Source organism: Carcharhinus amblyrhynchos, chromosome 27, assembly GCF_965287045.1.
Source record: "Carcharhinus amblyrhynchos chromosome 27, sCarAmb.v2.hapA, whole genome shotgun sequence".
NCBI lineage: Eukaryota > Metazoa > Chordata > Chondrichthyes > Carcharhiniformes > Carcharhinidae > Carcharhinus > Carcharhinus amblyrhynchos.
In genome coordinates this window covers 6255971-6271647 of record NC_137350.1, presented here as the reverse complement: position 1 = coordinate 6271647, position 15677 = coordinate 6255971, and the positions used below count along the sequence as shown (strand labels likewise).

General features: G+C 41.9%; 1 protein-coding gene across 3 annotated transcripts in view; it reads left to right on the top strand.

The window, feature by feature from the left end:
- The first annotated feature begins 631 nt into the window (after positions 1 to 631).
- The window catches only part of map3k3 (mitogen-activated protein kinase kinase kinase 3), a 120088-nt gene continuing 105042 nt past the window's right edge, over positions 632 to 15677 (top strand). For 2 of the 3 annotated variants that reach the window (XR_013889564.1, XM_080213945.1), the window contains exon 1: positions 632 to 853. The gene's annotated coding sequence lies outside the window, so the exon portion shown is untranslated. Of the gene's footprint in view, positions 854 to 5904; positions 5965 to 15677 lie in introns of all 3 variants that reach the window. The other variant, XM_080213946.1, reaches the window with a different exon arrangement.

Below are 15677 nucleotides of genomic sequence, written 5' to 3'. Positions count from 1 at the left end.
GGTGGTGGAGGGAGTGTGGCTGTTGAAAATGATGTACTGTCAGCCATCATTCCCCTTTCTTCCCACGCTGCGCATGCGCCTGCCGCCAACTTCGTCCCGCGCATGCGCAGGTGGAAGGTGCTAGCTGTGCGCGCGCAGCGGAGCCGGGCTCGGGTGTCACGCAGGCGCACCAAGGGGAGCGGGTTGCCGGCTGCCGGCCCGCGGTTGTCTTGCGCAGCGGAGGTAGCGGCCGGCCGGCCGGCCGGGTCCGGTTGTGCGCAGGCGCATCAGGGAGCGGGGCGCCGGCTGCCGGCTGCCGGCCCCGGGTCCGGTTGTGGGCAGGCGCATCGGGGAGTGGGTCGCCGGCTGACGGCCCGGGATTGCCTTGCGCAGCGGAGGCGGTGGTGAGCCGGGTCCGGTTGTAAGCAGGCGCATCAGGGAGCGGGTCGCCGGTGGCGGCCGCGCGCGTGCGCAGTGCTGGCTGGTTTGGCGGCTTGCAGAGGGCCGGCGGCGGTAGTAGTGTGTGCTTGTTTAGGGGGGGGTGGGGGGAAGGGGAGTTGTTGTTGGTCCGGAAGAGAGAGCTCGCCGTGCGGCCCACTGCAGCCTGTCCGCGCACATCTGGGGGCTTGGGGCCCTCCCCCCCCTCGCCCCCCCCCCCGGCCTCCGAATCATAACTGCCATGGAGAAGTTACACGGCGCCAGGGCTGAATCGTGCAGTGAGTGAGTGAGTGAGGGGGGCGCGGGGCCCAGAGCCCCGGGACAAAGCGGGGGCGGAGGGTGGGGAAGCAAGTCAGGCAGCGGCCCAGAGCCCGGGGCTGGAGAGGCAGGCCGGAGGAGTCCACCGGGACAAACTGACCACCGCACACAAATGCAGGTACACTCAGTTGGTGCACAACACTGCGGGACATGTCAATACTAGTACCGAATACCCTAGGGTTTACTCATAATTCTGCCTTCAAGGCTGTATGTGTGCTGAACTATTTACAGAGTTGATAGGAGTATTGAAAATACAGTTTACACAGTTGATGCGGAATCTGCAAATTTAGATGCACCAATCTGGTGCAAAATATCTCAGGATGTGCAAATATAAGCGTGGTAAATTGATGCAGAATATCCAAGTATAAGCATAAAGTATATTGTGATGTACAAGCATGACTGTGTAACACATCTGGGGTGCTTTCCTTTTATCCAGTGACAGCTGGCATCAAGTACAGTGATGTACAGTGCCAATCCATAATGCAGATGTGGAAAGCTTATGTAGCATATCTCAAAACAGTGTTGTAATGCATGTGCAAAATCATGACAGAATTTGACACAACTTGCTTGAATACACAAGGAAGAAGGCAGGAAGAGGCCAGCTGGAACATCGATCTACCTTCCAGCCCAGTCATGTAATCTTGGGAGAGGTTAACGATAAAGCAAGTTATTCCAATGCAGTTTTACAGAAGTAAGGCAGAATTTTCCAAGCTGTACTATTTTAAATATAGAGGGATAATGTAAGATACAGTGATGTACACATTCTAAAATAATGTAGAATATACAACACAGGTATACAAAGTAGGTATGGCACGCTGTTATATGATGATGCAGCTGACCAAAGTCATTGGAGAAATAGAGAGATGGAATGATGGAGGTAGTGCTGAATGTGCTGTGATGTATCAGGACCAGTGCAGAATTAGACTATGTTAACCTAGGAACGCCATGCTGGTGTAGAGTAAGAAGTGATTTACAAAGGCAAGCACGCACTGCCACTGTTAGATAGGCAGTCGCTTAAATGGGTGAGATAACAACAAGCAAACGATGGGCAGGAGAGGTCTGTAAAACAGAAGTGCACATCCTGTTTTGGTTAGTGGGTCTAGGTGAAGATAGAAAATGGTTGTGGAGAGGATCTGCGGTCGGCTAGCACAATTGGGAATGTGTGCAACTACTAAAGTAGGAGGAAGAAATAATAAAGCATTGGATGGTTTGTGGCTGAAGGACTTGGAAGTGGTAATGTTTGTGATGGTCTGATGTTTTGTGTTTCGGAGAGAGGAATCACAGGGATGGAGAGGTTTCTAAGTTTTTGGCGTATTATCAGGCGTGTTGAGCAGTCTGGAAGAGCTGAAAGCAAAGGCAAAAGTGGCATAGCATTCAGGAAGGGAGAATTGTGCCTGAGAGGAGGAGGACATCAGCACTAATGGTGGTTGGCATTTGGAATTGTGAGCAGCTAAGCAAAGAAAGGAGAAACATACTTTAAAGCTATGGAGTCTGAAAACAGCCAGAGGTGAGGAGGACTAAATTTGGAACAGGAATGTGTTCATATTGAGCAACAGAGTGGAGAGATAGGAGGGCTGAGATGTCAGAGAAAATGGAGGAAGAGAGAGAAATCAGTGCCATTCTGTGCATATTGAGAATAATGGCTTTCAATTACCAGTCAGACACCATTGGCATTTCCGACTTACCCCACTCTATTTTCAGGTTCCTTCTGTACCATTTTGCCCAAAATCACTAGAGCATAACTAGAGAAAGACCCCATTGTCATCCTGAAGATTGGGGTTGTTTTAGAAACCAGCAAAGGGCCACCAAAAAGTCAATAAAAATGGAAAAAATAGAATGAGAGTAAACTAGCCAGAAATATGAAAACATTGAACATTTAAAAAGAATGAGAGTGGCTAAAGTAAACATTGGTCACTTAGAAGCAGAGACAGGAAAGATTATGAGGAAATGGCAGAGACATTAAACTGCATTTTGCATCTGTCTTCATGTTGGAAGAAAAAGGTTACATATCATGAATAGAGGATAGGTTATTAGTAAGAAAATGAAGGTAATTAATATCAGCAAAGAAAAGGTCTTTGAGAACCCCAGGAGGTTAAAATCCAACCCACGTCCTTATGCCCTGCATCGTACGGTTTTAAAATAGATGAGGGAAAACAGGGATCGACAAGCCGGTTAGCTGACATCAGTCATCAAGAAAATGCTGGGATCTATTATTAAAGGAGTCTTAACATTGAAAAGCATTGTATGATTAGTACAAGTCAACATGGTTTTGTGAAAGGGAAATCCTGTTGGACAAATTTATTAGAGTTATTTGAGCATGTAACTATTAAGATGGAAGAAGAAAAAACACGTTGTTATGTGCTTGGATTTCCAGAAGGTGCTCAGTAAGGTGTCACACAAAAGGTTAATATGCAAAACTAAGGGCTCATGGGCTGAGGGTGATATTTTAGCTGGATAAAGGATTGGTCTATGAACAGAGTAAGAATAAATGGGACATTTTCCGTTTGATAAATAATGACTAGCGTGCCATGAGGATCAGTGCTAGGGCCTCGGCTATTTACAATTTTTATTAATAACTTAGATGAAGAGGCAGACAAATGCATCCAAATTTATTGATGATACAAAGCTAGATTATAATATGAGCTGTGAAGAGGATACAAAGAGATAGCAATAGGTTAACATGAGTGCGCAGCAAAGTAGCCGATGGAGCGAAGTGTAAAGTTATTCACTTTTTTCATAAGAATAGAAAAGCAGAATATTTTAAAAGGCATAAAACTTATAAACGTTGTTGTTCAATGAGATTTTGTGCTCCTACAAGGAGCAATTAGGAAGGCAGATGGCATGTTGATTTGATTTATTATTGTCACATATTGGGATACAGAGAAAAGTATTTTCTTGCACTATACAGACAAAACATACATTCATAGAGTGCATAGGGGAGAAGGAAAGGAGAGAATGCAGAATATAGTGTTACATTCATAGCTACGATACAGAGAAAGATCAGCTTAATATATGGTAGGTCCATTCAAAAGATGATGACAACAGACAAGAAACTGTTCTTGAGTTGGTTGGTAAATGACTTCAGATTTTTGTATCTTTTTCCCGATGAAGAGAGTATGTCCAAGCTTTCGTTCCAAGGGAATTGTAGTACAAAGCATAGAAACCTTGCTAATATTGTATGGGGCTTTGGCCAGACCATAGCTGGAATACTTGTGCAGTTTTTATCTCCATATTTAAGGAACAGCATACTTACATTGGATGCAGTTCACTAGATTGACCCTTGGGATGACAGGGTTGTCCAGTGTTCCCTGGAGTTTAGAAGAGTAAAAGGTAATCTCATTGAAATGTATAAGATTAGGAAGTGGCTTGACAGGGTAAATGTTGTTTCCTCCGATTGGAGACTCTAGAACCCAGTGACTGAGATGAGGTATTTGTCTTCACTTTGTAGGCTTGTGAACCTTTGGAATTCTTTGCCTCAGAGGGTTGTGGATATGTCATCATTGAATATATTAAGGGCTGAGAGAGAGAGAATTTTCATCTGTCAGGGGCTTGAGGGTTATGGGAATCAGTCAGGAAAGTGAAGTTGAAACCTAAGATTATCCATGATCATATAGAATGGTGGAGCGGGCATGCTCCTAATTTCTGTGTTCTTAGATTAACATTTGGCAAATGCCATTCTCTCTCCCTTTCCTATCTATTTGAAGCTCCACTGTGATCAGAGGCCCTTTAATGAAACATTGAAAATTACTGTTTTTCTCCCTACTACAACATTAATGAAATTGAGTGTAGCTGTGGTTGCATTTGCTTAATTATGGAGAAAAACACAGTCTCCAGTTTAATCTTCTGGAATTTCAAGGAGCTCATTGGGAATTGTGTTGGCTTTTTCCTGGTTTCCCTTTCAGTAGCCTTGTGGCCTGTGCTGTGTTTATTGAGACCATTTGATGGATTTGATTTATTAAAGAGTTTTTGCATGTTTAAAACAAAAACTTGCTTTGCTTGCATGAACAACACACAATGATGAAACTACATGTCAAATTAGCTGGCACGAAGGTGTTTGGATATTGTATATATTCTGGAAAATGCATTATAAACTAGAGTCTAATCAAGGAGTTACTGTGACTTAATTGCAGAATAATAGATTTCTTGGAGTTGGTTACAGACTGGATTAACATTTTAGATGACAGAGTTAGCTTAGCCAGGCCAATGATGCAAACATTTAAATGTGCCTGGCTTAGGGAAGGGAAGAAACAACTAAGATCCCTGTTTTGATTATGGTTCAGTAAACTGTTGTAAAGTGTGTGTGCACATCTGATAAGAAGTCAGCTGTGAAGACACCATTGTGTCTTTTAAGGGAAAAGTGTGTAAATATTTATTTAAAGCTGGAAAAGATTAAAGGACTGTGAACGATAGAAAGGGATCAGTGTTATGTAATTAGTTTTGGATTCTACTCTCCGAGATGGCTGGCTGAATTGCAGCCTCTTATGGCAGTGCTGCACCAGTCCACTCTGAACCCAATCAACCTTTTGCTGCCTTGGAATGGGGTGCAGGTCTTTGACATGGAAATGGATGATAAATCTTCCAGGATCATCTATGCCAGCATCACACCTGCCTCTGAAGCTGCACGTTTATATCAATAGTTGCTGCTGTAGATCATACTGTTGGTGACCATTGACGGTGTGCTACTTTCATAGTTTCTGCTGTTAAATATTGTTTTTATAAAGCTCCTATGAAGAACCTTGGGATGTTTTACTGCATTAAAATACTATATAAATCCAAATGATTGTTTATGCTAAAATAGTGACCTGTTGTTTACTGGACCCACTGAGCATCTCCAGCATCCCATTTCTTTGAGAAATGGCTAAGTTTTGAAAATGCTAATGTCATTGTTTGAAACAGAAGGTTGCAAAGTCACCAGAAAAAGGTGAAATGCAATTCTTCAAACTTGCATTGAGCTTTGTTGGAGCAACACAGGAAGTTTAAAGGCAGGGCAGAGGGATAAAACGTGAATTATTGCTGGTGTATGTTTGCAAAAATAGAAAATGCTTGAGAAATTCGGCAGGTTTGACAGCATCTGTGGAGAGAGAATAGAGCCAACATTTCAAGTCTAGATGACCCTTCAGCTCTGTCAGACATGCTAAGTTTCTCCAGCATTTTCTATTTTTGTTTCAGATTCCAGCATACGCATGATGTTGCCCTTATCTGGTAGATGTTGCAATGAGAATTATAATGGTGAGTTACATCGTGGGGATCTGCATTTGAAGGGGGATCTCTGTGTTCAAACTAAAGCATACGATGTACATCCTAGATTTATCAATTACGTACATGTATGGCGATTACTTTTGCATGTGGCTGACTGTTGCAAAAACCAAGGAAACCCAGGCTGTTTTCAGGGTGTGTAATAAGTTCAAACGCTTCAAGTTGAGCTGAACTAAGTAGAGTGGACTGAAACCTTCAGAAAGATGGATTAGGCCAATTTCATTTCTGTAATTTAAAGACTACATTAAGAAAAATAGTATCTCATACAACAGGTAATTATAAAATAATAGCACAAAGATTGTGACCATTGACTGTTCTTCTTTAAAATAATTGGTTAAGTATATTTATGGTAAACGTTTATATTAAATTATTGGCACGTATCAGGGCTGGAATGAAGTCTTTCTGATGCTGAAGATGTAAGAGAGGTTCTTTGGAGGTAATTGTTAGGTCCAGTAGCTGAAGCAATTTGTCAATAGGTTTTCTGATTATTTGTTATCAAAGACTTACCCAGAGACCAGGCCAGAAAAGATGCTGTGGCGATTGTAAAGGTTTGTGATGTATTATCAGAGTGCCATAAAATACACAAGTCAGAATATGGAGAGTGGATGAGGCAGAGAAGGCATGGGCATTTGGAATCCCAACTCACCTGTTTCCGTTTCCCTTTCCCTTTCCCTGCACTAATTCTCGGGCCTTGCTTCCTGCTTTATCTTACATCAGGGATTCTTTTGCCGTCTAAGCTTTCCAGTGCCATGACAAATCAATAATCACTGTAACTTCCAATTATAACCCAGCCACTCTATGAAAATGTGTATTGATGATTATAGAAACTTAGAAAATAGGAGTAGGCCATTCGGCACTTTGAACCTGCTCCACCATTCATTTTGATCATGGCTGATCATCAAATTCAATTTTGTGTGAATTGTTGGATCATTAGAATGGAGCAGCAGAAGGAGTCAGGAACTGGGGCCTGTTGGACATAAAGCCAGGTTAAACAAATTAAACTCGAAACCAATGAAACTCCTGTTGTTTTATGAGGATAGCAAACCTGATTTGAAAACACCAGAATGAAAATATACAGTTCAGTTTTGACTTTAATACATGCCTAACACAAAAAAAAACATTTTTTCTATTCTTTCATGGTATGTGGGCATTGTTGCCCATCCCTAATTGCCCTTGAACTGAGTGACTTGCTAGGCCATTTCAGAAAGCAGTTAAGAGTCAACCACATAGCTGTGGATCTGAAGTCACGTGTAGGCCAGACCAGATAGGGATGGCAGGTTTCCTTCCCTAAAGGGCATTAATGAAACAAATGGGTTTTTACAACAATCGATGATAGTTTCATGGTCACCATTACTGAGACTGGCTTTTAATTCCGCATTTATTAATTGAATTTAAATTCCAGCAACTGCTGTGGTGGGATTTGAACCCATATACCCAGAACATTAGCTTGGGCTTGAGATTATTTGTCCAGTGACATCACCACTTTGCCACCATCTCTCCCTATTTACCAACCTGCACCGGCCTCATTCCATGAAGGAATGTTGCTTTGTCTGCGTGTCTTTCTAAATCTGCTTGCATTTCTTTATAGTGGGGAAGCCTATAATCCGTTCATGCTTGGGACAGACACTGATTTGCTAACATTCTACAGAAGCATCTGAGGTATTTGGTTTGCATCCAACCAGGAACTGACTGTGCATATGCCTTTGGATGGGTGGAGAGAAACTAAAGGCCCATGCAAACTGTGACCCAAGTGATTAATGTGGTTAATATCTAACGTGCTGGCTGCCATCTGATCTCAGTACTACCAGAAGCAGACTGCTAGCATCCTGACAATTGTGGCTGTTCCAAGAATACTGACAGATAGAGGAGGGATGCTCCGAATTGTCCTGAGTGAAGATCAAGTTAGCATGGTAGCTTGTCAGAGCAGAGGATGCATTTGAAGCAATGTTGTGCATGACTACTAAAGCTTGACCTGCCTGTCTGCAAGCGTTGGAGGTTTCTTGTTGTGTATTCGGCTGTGAATTCACCATGACAACTATGCTGTGGGCATGTCAAGGCCACTAAAGGGAAAACAAAATCTCAAAAAGAGACATAGCACCTTTGTCAACCTCAATGTCCAGAAGTGTTCTACAGCCAAGGAAGTACTCTGAATTATAGTCACTACTGTAAGAGAATTTTACTCAATTTTCTCCAAATAACAAAAACATACAGTATGTGGTGGGATTTGAACCCATGTTCCTAACACATGCACTATGTTTTTATTAATAAGATTTTATGAAAACATCAGGAGTTAACCTCCATGGGCTTTCATCAAATTCAATAAGTTGTTTTATGCTTTTCATGATAAAGTTGTTCCTTTGACTTGGGCAGTGAGGCTGCGATCCTCAATCCTGACCAGAGTTGATCTGGAGTCCTTTTGCCCTTGGAAATCTTGCAGCACACACAGGATTGTGCATTCCCTGCTCATAGTGAGTCTCTGGAAGTCTGAACAATTTTCTGATTGTAGTTAATGATTCGTTATGAACCTGTTGTCATACAAATTGCAGTTAGGCACGCACAATATTTACTTCAGATTTGGTGGAACTTTGTTAGAAAGGAAGGGCCAGTCTCCTGATACATTCTGTACAGTCCCACCTATAACCTGTCTCTGGCTTTTCATTACATAGTTTGTTAAGAAGCTGTGCTTCTTTTGGTATACCTGTCTGGAATAAATCCAGATCTGTCCATTATTAGATTTCTTGTTAAATGTTTAATGTTTTAAAGCACTAATTACAACCTCATTTGGATAGTTCATGGCCTCAAATCTGTTTTCAACCACTCTAATCCTGTCCCTTCACCCTTTAAAGCCTTTAATTCTTGCTAGGTTTCTGGTATGTCACCTAACCCTCAATGATTGTGTGTGGACTCTGAGCGAGGTGTCAGCACACTCTAGTTTACCAAGGGTTACACCAAAAGATACAGAACGAGCAATCTACAGCCTTAAGTTTCAATGACAACTTACAAAACCAAAGTGCAATCAACCTGGTCATTGATGAGCTTACATCAGAAAAAAATGATTTTGAAACTTTTGGATTACAGTGAAAACATAATTGATTTTAAATCTTAAGAGGTTTAAGGGAAGGATTTCTCCCAGCCTTACCTGGTTCAACCACCTCTGATTCAGACCACACAATGCAGGTTACTCTTAATTTCCTTGGAAGTGGTCCAGCGAACCGTTCTGTTATAGTTAGAGCTACAGGTTTATTTGGTAGCAAAATCCACTAGCATTTGGAGCGCTGCTCCTTTGTCACGTAAGTGGGAGTTCTGTTCACAAACAGGGCATATAAAGTCACAAACTCAATTTACGAAATATTGGTTGGAATGTAAATCTTTACAGGTAATCAAGTCTTAAAGGCACAGATAATGTGAGTGGAAAGAGCATTCAGCACAGGTTAAAGAGATGTGTATTGTACATGCGTACTACCTGATACGCTGCAGGAAAGGATGGCCTGAAACATGGTACGCTGGAGAGACCATGCAGGTGCTACGACAACAAATGAATGACAATCACCAGGCAAGAATGTTCTTCCCCTGTTGGGGAACGCTTCAGCGGTCATGGGCATTCGGCCTCTGATCTTCGGGTAAGCGTTCTCCAAGGTGGCCTTCACAACACACAACGCAGAGTTGCTGAGCAGAGACTGATAGTCAAGTTCCGCACACATGAGGACGACCTCAACCGGGATCTTGGGTTCATGTCACACTATCTGTAACCCCGTGACTTGCCTTGACTTGCAAAATCTCACTAACTGTCCTGTCTGGAAACAATATACATCTCTTTAACCTGTGCTTAATGCTCTCTCCACTCACATTGTCTTGTGTCTTTAAGATTTGATTACCTGTAAAGATTCCATTCCAATCATTATTTTGTAAATTGAGTTTGTGTCTTTATATGCCCTGTTTGTGAATAGAACTCCCACTTACCTGACGAAGGAGCACTCTGAAAGCTAGTGGATTTTGCTACCAAATAAATCTGTTGGACTTTAACCTGGTGTTGTGAGACTTCTGACTGTGTTTACCCAAGTCCAACGCCAGCATCTCCACATCATAAATAGAGCTATCAGCATGTCAGGCAGTGGGCTTTAAATGTAACCTTACAAGTGTCCCTCACATTCTGGCAAAAAGTCCTGTCCTAGTCACATGCACTTTCCAACAGGGATTCTAAATAGTGATCAGAAGTGCAAACTATTCTTTCTTACCTCCTTAACCTTGGGCACTTGTAGTCTATTGTCGTGTATCTTGTACTTTGGCTCTGATCAACTAACTCTGCGTAGGCTGGCTTGGGACCTCTGGGTCTCAAAGCCTTTTGCCACCCCAGGCAGCAAATTTACCTGAGAATACAGCAAAACTTCAGTTCACACATCCCGCCATAATATGAAGGAGGCTCCGACATGAGCCCTCAGGGACAGAATGACTCCTTGTTAGTTTTCACGTTAACCACAGAAATTAAACTTGACTTTTTTTTTACGAAAGTCATAATGCATTCCATTTATTCTAGTGACCTGTGAACCACTAGATTTCTGTTGGCTTTATTTTGATTAAACGTTTTGACTTTGAACAAGGGGTTGAAGTTCTGTAGCCTTGTGAGTAGTGATTGCTTCTGATCCATGTTGCCTCTATCCCTCTGAAGCCCTCCATAATGATAGCTCTTGAATCAGACCTGTTTAATATTTCTGTAGCAAAACTGGACCTTGTAAGAAAGATATATAAACTACATATGTGGTATTTAGAGCACAGAAACAGAGGAAAAATAAATTAAAAGCTGTGGTTCAGTTTGTTAGCTATTAGAGTGGTATTTTACTAGAATAGTACCAGGGATGAAAATAAAAATATTTTAAAACTAAAGCAACATATTGTAGGTGCTGAAATCTTAGCTAAAAACAGGAAACGCTGAAAATACTCAGAAGTCAGAGAAACAGAGTTAGGTTGATGAATGTGCATCAGACTCTGTTCTCTTTCTAATGAATGGCTATTGATCAAAGACAAATAATTAGTGGGCTTCAAACTTTGACACCGTTGGAAATATAAATACCTGCTGTGCAATTTGTCAGTAACCAACTGTGTAAGGGGTGTTATTACTGGTTAGTTTAACTCTTTGCTTGACATGCTTGTCCTTTGATGGACCTGCCATGAATTTGAACTGTTTTCAACCTGAACCTTCAGTGGAAAATACTGTCCCCAACAGGGGGAGGGGTCAGAATAGCTGAGGGAGAAAATGAGATGCAATGCACCCTACTTGTCTCACACAGCATGTTTTCTCAGTGTAAGAGAGGCTGTGAACATTCTATGGAGGCACAGGATCTGGACTTAATTCAAATGAAGTGTGCAAACGATGAGGGATTTCAGCTACATGGAGGGACTTTGAGAAACTGGAATTGTTTAGAACACAAAGTTAAAGGGACATTTAACAAAGCTGTTCAAAATAATGTGGTGTTTTGACAGGGTGAAAAACTTCTTTCTGGCAGTTGAGTTGGTAATCAGAGGACACGCATTGGCAAAAGAACCAGAGGGGAGTTGGGAAGTTATTTTTTTCCACAGCAATTTATGATAATTCAGAATTCACTGCTGAAAATGAATTTCTGGATAGCTTTCTTCAGCATAAAGTCAAACAGAAGAGCAGAGCTGCAGGAAGGGAAATGTGTGAATGTTAGGCAGCAGGATAGTGGGGCCATAGGAAAAATGGAGAAGGTGGCCTTGTGTCTCGGGTCCTGTCCAAAAACGTACACATTAGCGGTGGAAGTTACAGGGTGGGTGGCCAGCCAGAATGCTAACTGCAGTAACATGGAGCAGATTCAATAATAACTTTCAAAAGGAAATTAAATGCAGGTATATACTTGAAAAGAAAATGTTTACGTAGCTATGAAGGAGGAACAGAAGAGTGGGACTAATTGGATAACTCATTAAAAGATCCAACAGAATGGACTGAATGACCTCTTGTTGCAAAGCAGCAACCTGGCTTTATATGTCACGACAAGAATAGCAAAGCGTAGTGAGCTTGAACCATCAACGCGATTTTAGGCTTTCTCTCCCGATATCCAATTTTGATATTGAGTTAAAGGCATTTTAAAAGTGCCCATTTCAGCTGGAACTAATAGCTGGTTAATAAAATACATTATAAACTTGATGAAGCATCCAAAGTTTGGTCATGCCTAAAAAAGCTGTTTAATTTGTGTATTGTTGGTGGTCACAGGCGATGCATGTTTAGGATGATGAAATAAGACCATCGCTCAAATGTGATTATCCCTTCAACTTAAAACTCACACTCTATCAAAAAACTAGTTAGACTCACTACTCTGTTGTCAGGAGGTTGTGCTTTGGATGAGATGTTAAACTAAGATTCCATCCATTTGCTTCAGTAGTGTACAATGTCCCATGGCACTATATGAAGATGAAAAAGGAGTTCTACAGGTTTCTTTGCCAGCATTCAGCCCATAACCAAATGGTCATTCACATCCTGTTTGGGGAATTTTCTTTCTTGTTCTTTCATGCAATGTGCCATTGCTGGCAAAGTCTGCATTGCCCATCCCCCGCCCATTGCCCTTGAACTGAGTTAAGCCATTTCAAAGTTAAGAGTCAACCTCATTTCTGTAGATCTGGAGGCATACGTAGGCCAGACCAGGTATGGATGGCAGATTTCCTCCCTGAAGGAAATTAATGACAGTTTCATGACCACCATTACTGAGACTGATTTTAATTTCCAGATTTATTGATTTTAATTGGACCAGCTGTCATGGTGAGATTTGAACCCATTTTCCCTAAACCTTTAATCTGAGCCTCTGGAAAAGTAGTCCAGTGACATTACCATGACTTCACTGTCTCCTCATGAACATGCACCTAGGCCTGTGTAACAATATTGGCTGCGCTTCAGAATTAAGCTATTGACAGGAAAGTGTCCAGAGTTCTCCAGAGAATGTGAAAACCATCAAAAGTAAAATTTTTTGGGGGTTTAGTGTCCACTGTCCCTGTTTATCCTGGACAATCGCCATTATCAGACACAAGGTGTCAGATACAAAGGAACTGCTTATATTGCATTAAAGGTGCCGGCTATTTCAGATAATTTAAGCAGCTGTTTGCACAATCCTTTTCTTTACCATCCCAACTATTCCTTGTAGTATTTCCTGTCACAAAATTTAAATAAATACATTACACATTTTTGAGTGATAAACATGAGAAATCGGGCATGGTCCATTCAACTCATCATCTATATATATTTGAAAGATTCTGCCTCAGATCAATCCAACCCAAACTCTGCTCCCTTTCTAATGAATGGTCATTGATCAAAGACAAATAATTAGTGCCGCTGTGATGCCTTAGCCTGGTCAACCTCTCCCTATAACTCAGGCCCACTAGTCCTGGCAGCATCCTCATAATTCATCTTTGCACTCTTTCCAGTTTATCAATGTCTTTCCCATAACAAGGTGACCAAACTGTACGCAATATGCCAAGTGCAACCTCACCAACGATTTATGCAACCGTAACGTAGTGTCCCAACTCGTATACTCAGTGCCCTGATCAACAGTCAGTGCGCTAAACACCTTCACCACCCCATCTACCTCTGATGCCGCTTTCAACAAACTATGTACTTGTACTCCTAGATCTCTCTGTTCCTTAACACTTCCCAGAGCCCTTCCATTCACTGTACAAGTCTAACCCTGCTTTGATTTTCCAAAATGCAACTCCTCACACTTGTTTGTATTGAAATCTGTTTGCTGGTCCTTGGCCCATTTCCCTAATTGATCAAGATCCCCCTGTAATTTTTGATAACCACCTTCACTATCAACACAATACCTTCTAATTTAGTATCATCTGCAAACTTACTAGCCACGTCTTGAACATTCACATCCATATCATTTATATAAATAACGAATAACAAGGATCCCAACATCCTCTTCTGAGGCACACCATTCGTCGAGACCTCCAGACTGAGAAACAGCGACCGACCATCACCTTCTGCTTCCTACCATCAGGCCAATTTTGAATCCAATTAGCTAACTCTCCTTGGATCTTAAGTGACCTAATCTTCCAGACTAGCCTGCTGAGGGGGACCTTGTCAAAGATCTTGTTAAAGTCCATATAAGCAACACCTCCTTCCCTACCCTCATCCATCCACTTGGTTACCTCCTTGAAAATTCTAAAAGATTTGTCTGACATGACTTCCCTCTCACAAAGCTGTGCTGACTATCCCTAATCAGACCTTGACTATCCAAATGTTGATAGATCCTGTACTTCAGAATCCCCTCCAGTAACTTACCCACCAGCCTGTAATTCCCTGGCTTGTCTTTGCTATCTTCCTTAAACAACGGAACATCATTAGTCAACTTGCAGTCTTCTGGAACTTCACCGATGGAAAGAGATGAAACAGATATCTCTGCAAGGGTCTTTCAATTTCATCACTAGCCTCCCACAAGCTCTGAGGAGGCACTTGATGAGGCCCAGGGGATTTATCGAATCAAGGAAAATTTCAGCTGAGGAAACTGTTTGGCCCTTGTGTCTGCATTAGCTCTTTACCAGAAATGCAACCCAGAATTAATCTTGTCACCTTATACATGCTCTATCTTTCTCTGTTTCAAATGTTTTTTTTTACAGGTTTTGCTTAAAAGATGCAGTGAATTGTACCTCAACCAAGCTCTGAGGCAAAGATTTAATGGCCTTATGTAGAAAGATTTTTTTTCCCTCCTTTTACTCATAGTGAAGTTTTACGTTGTTATCTCCATCAATAATTCACCAATAAGAGGAAGTAAGCACTTACTTTGGTCGGATATATGAGAGTTTGGCTTGTATAAGAAGCCTGATGTCTGGTAGTAGGCATACCAAGTATTGAGACAGCATGTTTTGGTTGGACAGTACATAAACCTCCAGGCACTATCAGAATTCTAATTTTTGGATAATGGAATCCTGCCCTTTTAATTTTTTTCTGATTACCACTTCTCCATGACCATCACTGCCTTCAGTGCGGTCAAAGCTGGGAGGAGAGGGTTTCCACTAGTAGCAAAACTGGGGAACTGCTACTTGTCCTTTGGCGTGCCCAGAACCAGCTGCTGTCATGCATCTCGCAGGAAAGGTGCCCTCTGTTATGGCCAATTGTTGGAGCCATGAGGCTTGGCAGATGGGTGACCGAGGGTGAAGTTGGATCTGCTGAATGAGTTGAGGAGGGTGATTGGGGAGAGGAGCTGCTGAGTGAAGGAGGAGCTGTTGAGAGAGTAGATGGTGGGGAAGGGCATTGGGAAGAAAGGCTGCTGAGTATGAAGGAGGGGAATATGAGAAGTGAGGCTGCTGAGTGAATGGGGGGGATTATGATGTGGGTGATAATGGTTGATCACAGTTTGTGTGGCAGGATGGAGGGAGAGAGGTTCCATTGAATTTGTTGCTGGAGAATATGGAGACCTTGGCTGAAACCTCCATGAGTACGTGAAATAAAAATGTTTGCAAAGTACTTTAAAAACACATCTTTCGTAAGTTTATGTATTTATGATAGGTGAACTTCAATGATTATATAATGAATATTACTTTGCTGTTTTGTTTTGCTGTTTGTCCTGGGTGATAATTTTCAAGGGTTCTTTTTTAAATACATTCTTTCATGGGATGTGGGCATTTCTGGCAAGGCCAGCATTTGTTGCGTATTCGTAATTGTCCTTGAGAAGGTGGTGGTG